This window comes from Alosa sapidissima, chromosome 23 (assembly GCF_018492685.1).
Source record: "Alosa sapidissima isolate fAloSap1 chromosome 23, fAloSap1.pri, whole genome shotgun sequence".
NCBI classification, from domain to species: domain Eukaryota; kingdom Metazoa; phylum Chordata; class Actinopteri; order Clupeiformes; family Clupeidae; genus Alosa; species Alosa sapidissima.
Genome location: NC_055979.1, coordinates 17,186,148 through 17,193,647, shown reverse-complemented (window position 1 = coordinate 17,193,647; position 7,500 = coordinate 17,186,148).

Sequence of the window (7,500 nt, the reverse complement as noted above, 5' to 3'; positions counted from 1 at the left end):
AATTACTGCATGCACGCTCCCAGGCATCACCGCCACAGCCCCAGGAACACACGCTGGCCTATAGGCTCTGCACATACGCACATGGATGAACAAGCCATATATGGCCACAGAGATAAAATATACATTTACATTTGTATATATTGCATAATATGTTTGTTTTATGCTTCACCTATGCGTTTATCTTTTGTGGGTATGTCCACTCCCAAGGAATAGAAACCATGATTTTGTTGCTAGTATCTTGTTCTGTCAGCAAGGAAGCCAGTTTAAGCACTGGAAGTTCCTATGAATCACAACAAACATCAGTCTGATCGTTTCTGAAGCAGGGGCAATATCTGGGTCTGAATACTCCCAAAACTGCCAATCTGTCTCACTCCACAGATGTAAAGGAGGCCTGCTGGGGTAACGGCTAACTGGTTCGCAAACACAGTCTCAGCCATGTGTTTCTGAGAGCTCAAGAGAGCTGGCTATCTATTGCCAGTCCAGGTGTTTTTATCAGGTCAGGTTTTAGAGAGGGGAGGGTGGATTTGGCTCCGAACCAGACCTGTGTTTTTTTTTTTTTCCAGAGTGCTTCATATCAGCTTGTGAGATTCCTCAGCAAATACTCACTGGCAGTTACTTTTTGCCCACAACAAACTCATCTGGAATGACTTAAGTTATTATAGTCTCATGTTAAACAAAGCTAACAAACAGCTCTTGAATCATAGGGGAGATTATGAGGTACATATTAGAGGCATTAGCATGACTGTCAACTCATCACAAAGCAAAATGGCCTTTGTAGAAGATCTACAAAGGATCTACATTATACATATATACACACACACACACTGTATACTCTTCTATTTTTGAGGGTTGTTTTGTAATAAGCAAAAGTCAAGACCAAAAAACTCACCACCGTTCGTTAATGTCGATTCCCTTACTAAATGCTGAGACACAAACTAAACTAGAGGGAATAATAAGAGGGGGGAAATACATTTTGAAATGTGGATAATTTGAACATTTTGAAAAATGGATAACCATTAAGAATAAAATTGGGTAATGTCTACTGGTAATGGGTAATGTGAATTACCAATTTGTTCTTTGATTGCTAAAGCTCGCTTAAGAGCACCATTTTCTGAGCCAGAGGTAGGTTGCAAAAAAAAAAAAAATGGTAAGGTACCAAAAATCTCTCTCTCGGCTTAGATGCTGCCCTCCGGGGTAAACTGTTGTACCACAACATCGAAAGGAGCTTTTCTGTACCTGACAGTGTCATACACTGCACACTACAGCCTGCACATTCCCACATTGCCCCTGCACTCTCTGAACCTAGAAACAACAGAGCCATAACAATCTGTTGACAGAACTGGAATCTGTCAAGGCTGTCAATCACCATGCTGGGTTCGCTCCCCGACTCGCGCCTGCCCCAGAGGTGCACTCACTTTGGGAAGGGACAAAAACAGCAGCCAGAGCACAGCAGCCCTAGGCTGGGTTGTGTTGCTACCAGGAAGTCAGAGCACAAAGCGGATTAGGAGGTGGGAGGAAGGATCTGAACTGATGCAGTTCTGCACCTACACACTAAAATGGACAAGATGGATACACACATATTATGCACAAACACACACACACATTCTGAGATATGTTCCCTAATCCTGATTGACTGATTATTATTGACTGTCAGACAGGTGGACAGATAAGCTACAAAGACGCATAAGTCCAGCCTTGCCTAAATGTATTTATAAACTCAGAAATATCTCTCAATTATCTATGATAATTTGTGTTTTGCCTTCACCACTGAATACGTCAAATGCAATCAAATGCAACGTGCACCCATCCAGGCATCACAAATAAAGGCAGTGCTGACACACTGGTTAAATTACAAAGTCAGCAGCACTTTTAACTACACTTTCCCCCTTACAAAGTGATTTCTGAAGAAGGCATATAAACTTATGACTGAATCAATAGATTCTTGCATGCTCCTCACTCTCACTTGCCCTGACGTCATCAAAAAAGCACTCAAAAAAGAGTGAGAGATTACAGTTTTAAAACAATGGCTCTCATTGTGTGTGTGTGTGTGTGTGTGTGTGTGTGTGTGTGTGTGCGTGTTTGTGTGTGTTCATTCTTCTTTTTTTACCTTCCCCCTCCTTCCTTTCACACACTCCCATCCTAATTCTTCCGTGACATGTACCGTCTCTCTCATTACCCAGCATGCAACGCTGCGGTCCGGCCACAGTCGGCTGGAGCTATGAGAGGGGGACTGAGCTCTGCGGAGGCTGTGGGCAGCCACTGTGTCTCTCTTATTAATACCATACAGAGAGTGACAGCCATGGACGGTGCCGCTCGTTGCACTCTCCTTTGCCGTTGAATGGGTTTCCTCAACCCCACCACCACCACCTCCACCTCCACCAACATCATCTTCTCCTTCTTCTCCACCTCCTCCTTCTCCTTCTTTAGCCGGTGCACAGCCTTGTGGATCCCTAATCTGGGATCTTAATGGAATTGCATGCTCTGAGCCCACGCCGGATACGAATCTGCCCGTTTCATCTGTATAAATGGCGACTGTGCGGCAGAGATTTAAGACTGGTAGCAGAGAGTGGGAGTGTATGATCATAAAGCGTGAAGGGGGTGGGTGTAGTACGGGGAGAGAGGAGCTTCCAGACAAAGCAAGCTGTTTGTTCTCCTCGCTTTCTTTTTTCTTTCACACACTCACTCTCTCCCTCTCTCTCTCTCGCTCTCACTTCCTCTCTCTCTCTCTCTCTCTCTCTCTCTGTCTCGATCACTCACTTTTTCGTTTATGGGATCTGTTCATTAAGGCAGAGATGGCTTTGAGCACAGGGATATCCAGAAGCTGCCGAGGGAGAAGGTGGTGGTGGGTGGGGTTGAGGAGGGGGGGGGGGGGGGGGGGGGTCTTCCGCAAACCTCTGAGGTTTCAACGAGAGCCCAGAAACGCTGAGAGAGAGAGAGACACATACACAGAGAGTAAGAGAGAGAGAGTGAAAGAAAAGAGACAGCAGAAGGATTCCCCTTGGAGAGAGAATGACTGTTTAATTAATCATCTCCATGTTTCTTTCCCCGTCATAGATGTGTATATTTTGAAAGGAAGTTAAAAATAAACACAGACAGATCACAGGGAGCCATGTCTTTTGAGGCCCCATCACGCATGCGAGCGCCAGGCTCCAGATCAGTATTATCACCTCTGAATATGCAGGTGTAGTCCCGCTAATGAACGTGATGGGCATCGATAAGGAAGACACATTAAATAGTACCTCTGCAAAGCTCCCCCTGATCCACACAAAGATATGCTTACCTACACATAAACACACACACACTCTCTCTCTCACACACACACACACACACACACACACACACAGTGGGAGAGGGAAAGAAACTGAGAGAAGACAGCTCAGGTGGAAATGCATTCATGCTACATTATGAAAAGCAAATTGTGCCAGTATTAGACATTTGCGTGCTGATGCCTTCATGAACTCAAGCACACACACACACACACACACATGCAGAACCGTGCACACACACACACACTGCGGGTCCACCATCACCTTTAAATGAAGCTGAAGCAATGCCAATGAAGAGCTTGTGAACATTTCCACACATTAAGACTCAACACCGCATGACGCACCATGGCTGGGTGGCTGTTCAAGGGAGCATATTTCCCCCATCACGTCTTGAATACATGCATACGGATGAGGAGGAGGACCGGCACCTCCATGACACGGGCAGGGGCTAAGTCCATCCTGATACCCCTGCTGCGCTGGCAAGGATGGGGGGTGGGGTAGTAAGGGGAGTTTGTCGGAAGACACGTGAAGGTCAGGTTTAGCAGGTCACAGGGTGCAGGTGATCACACACTCCCACTGAGCTGGACTCCAAGGCCAGGTCTGGGCTTTCAGATCATGAGCTCCTCCTCCTCCTCCTCCTCTTCCTCATCTCCCCCTCCTCCTCCTCCTCCTCCTCCACCTCTTCCTCATCTCCCCCTCCTCCCCCTCCTCCTCCTCTTCCTCATCTCCCCCTCCTCCTCCTCCTCCTCCTCCACCACCCCCACCTTCCCTTTCTCTTTCTCCCTTATGACAGCTGGACTCGTAAAAACACACACATTGCATGAGTCAACACACACAGGACTGGTAAAAGCACACTCTCACACAGGACAACACACACAGGTCTAGTAAAACACACACACACACACACACACACACACACAGTTGGCAAAGTAAGGATAAAGTGGCTAGATGAAGTGATATTACACACGGTGGCATTTGGAGCGGTGCCCCCTGTCAGAAGATGAACCGACCGAAAGACCTCGGTGTGAAGTCGTGTAATTGGACGCAGGCACCCTGCCCCTCCATTGCAATAAACATACATCATGCATACATTAAACATGCAATTGAGATGATTAGATTTGCTCTTTGCAGTCGGGGAGGTTGTTTACGTGTCAAAAGAACCAATTACTGATAATTGCTGATTACTCGTTAGACGTAGCGTTTGACTGAAGAGGGAACATCTCGAAGACAGTGAATGTTGCCAAGAGAGAGAGATAAAGAGAGTGTGGGAATAGAGAGAGAGAGAGAGAGGTGGACTGAGAGAAGGAGAAAGAGAGAGAGAGTGAGAGAGAGGGAGAGTGACAGAGAGAAGCATGTCAAGGCTCTCCAGTCGCAATCACAAAGGAGTTCATTCAAGTCAAATTTGTAGGACTTCCTTTCTAGGCTTTTTCTTCTTTTTTTCTGTGCTGCAATGCAGTTTCCCCTCTGTAAACAAGTTAATGTCCAGTAAGGTCATGGGACAACAAACAGGCACTGTGCTTTCTCAAGCCTGGATGTTCCCCATCCAACATTTTGTCATACTGTAGCCATTAGCCTTTCATTTTTTAAAACGCTCTGCAAAGTCCTATTTTTTGTCTCTTCGTATCACTGCGTAGGGTCCTCAAGGGGATGTGCTGTCTGTCTGACAGGATCAATGGGGTGAAACAATCATAAAGCCATTTTCTTTTGTCGGCTGCATGTTCGGTGCTTTACTGTAATTTCCTCCCATAAAAAAGGTGCTTACCAGAAAGGAATCCTTAAACAGTAATTTTCACTACTCCATCTTAACAATTGCTGATGTTCACAGAGAAACACAAATATTACTGCCATCTCAGCTCAGCAGTGTGTGTGTGTGTGTGTGTGTGTGTGTGTGTGTGGGGGGGGGGGGGTACATAAAGAATTATATAAATAAATATTTTTTGCTCTTAATGGAGAGGCAATTTCATGGCTTTATTTTAGTTGAGAGTATTGATGACAAGTGTTGCTGGAATGGTCTGCAGAGCCACAACACTTATTGATTGGAACTGTTCGCTGTCGATACCAGATCAGAGCGCGGCTGAAACAAGCTGACAAAGCCGGCCTCTTTGTGGAGAGATTGGGTTAAAGCCGGGACCAGACAGGTGAGCAATGACCACATTATCAGGCTCCTTATCACCAGCTAAATTATGATAAGCATTAGTCGCATGCTCTCTGGATTAAATGGTGTTTCGCTGGATGTTGATGGAGGTTGTTATAGGAACGAAACAGAGGGAATACTTGAATGCGCTTTTGAATGTCTATGTCATATATATAAACATTTGAAAGTATGTTTATATATATATGTATATATATATATATATATATATATAAATATATATATATATATATATACATTATAGAGTATATAAAGCATCCAGATAGTGCCTCCACAGCATCCACAGAGCCTTCATTTCTAAGGGGAGGAGATGCTCAGGCCGGTGTGGAGATTGTGGCTGTAAATAAAAGAGACACATATTGGAGCCGTGGCACAGTTGGAGCTGAAAAATAAGTCCTTTGGTTAAGGATACAGCGTTTACCCATCAACCCTGCTGGTGATCCACAGCCCCCCAGCCTCCACTAACACCCCCACCCCCTCGATGCGGAATGTCAATACCTGACAGCTGCTACGCCGTGCTGCGTTGCCATGGCAGCATAGTGAATGGCCCGATTCTTTGACCCCTGACTTCTTCTTTTGTGCTAAGTCACAACATGGAAAAAACACACACATGCGCACAGTCCAGTGCACATTGCACATCACACACACACACACACACACACACACACACACACACACACACACAGAGAGAGTCATTTGATTGCCATGATAAACAGCAGGCCCCCTGGAATGCCTTCCATATTCATATCTATATCTCTCCACTCTCTCTGGCCCTGTGTGGTCCTGACAGGTACTGGTAAGGAAAAACAGTTGTGAATACATTACAGTATCTCCATGTAAGCTAGGAGGAAATATCACACTTATGCAATTATGATGATGGGGAGAAATTGCGGCAAAGTCCCCAACCCACCTCCCCCTCCTCTCCTCTCCCCGGTCAGGTGCGACCAGTCACGGAGTGGAGAAGAGGAGAGAGTATCGGTGTGCAATTATTGAAATTCAGCGCGGCAGCATTTGCATCACGTTAACCTTTTGGAGGATGGCAGGGACAATGGGGGGAAATTTCGACTGTCTGTTCTTCCCAGCTCTCTGTCCGATGAAAAAGCTGCCCTTTCGTGGCCCTGTCCATGTACCCCCCCCCCCCCCCCAACACACACACACACACACACACACACACACACACCGCTTGATGTTTTTGCTGTTTACTCCGTTTTCTTGGCACGAGAAGCACCAACACAGCACTAAAGCACGAGCCAGCTGAGAGGGCATTTTGATTCTTTGCTCTTTCCCTCTTTTACCCCACTCCTTCTTTCTTTCTTTCTTTCTTTCTTTCTTTACCTCCCACTCCCCCCCTCACTCTTTCGCTTATACCCCCGGGGGAGATGAACCTCAAACTCCCCTCCCCTGTGCCGTACCGCTGGGATCACCGGGCTGATATACGCAACACAGCACACAGCAGGAATAGATAAGGGGCCCAAGCTCACACATCCACACAGGCTTCCTCTGCACCTGAATGTAGGTTAGAGAGATAGACAGACAGACTAGAGGTGGGAGAGAGAGGGAGGGAGAGAAAGAAAGAGAGAGAGGGATAGAGAGAGAAGGACAGAAGGGGAAGATTAAATGGACAGAATGAGACACAGTGAGAGGGGGGGAGAGAGAGAGAGCTGAAGACAAGAGTTGAAGAGAGCAGGTGTAAGAGAGGAACAAATAAGACAAGGTAAACCAGGGCGCGAAAGACAGTTGGTGGGATAGAGAGAGAAGGAACAAGGAAATGGAGAGGAGTCAATAGATCTGTACGGAGAGAGTAGGTGGACTGTGTTTAGGAGGGACCAATTTACAAGTGGCACATTTAGTCCGGTAGCAAAGCACACTCAAGTTACAGTACACTCAGAAATGTGCCCACCCACATATTGCACACACACACAAACACACACACAAACACACACACACACACACACACACACACACACACACACACAACACACACACACACACAAACACTCACACGCACACACACACACATACACACACACACACACAAAAAAAGAAATTGCAAATAACTGTCAAAAAACACCCCAATGAAAT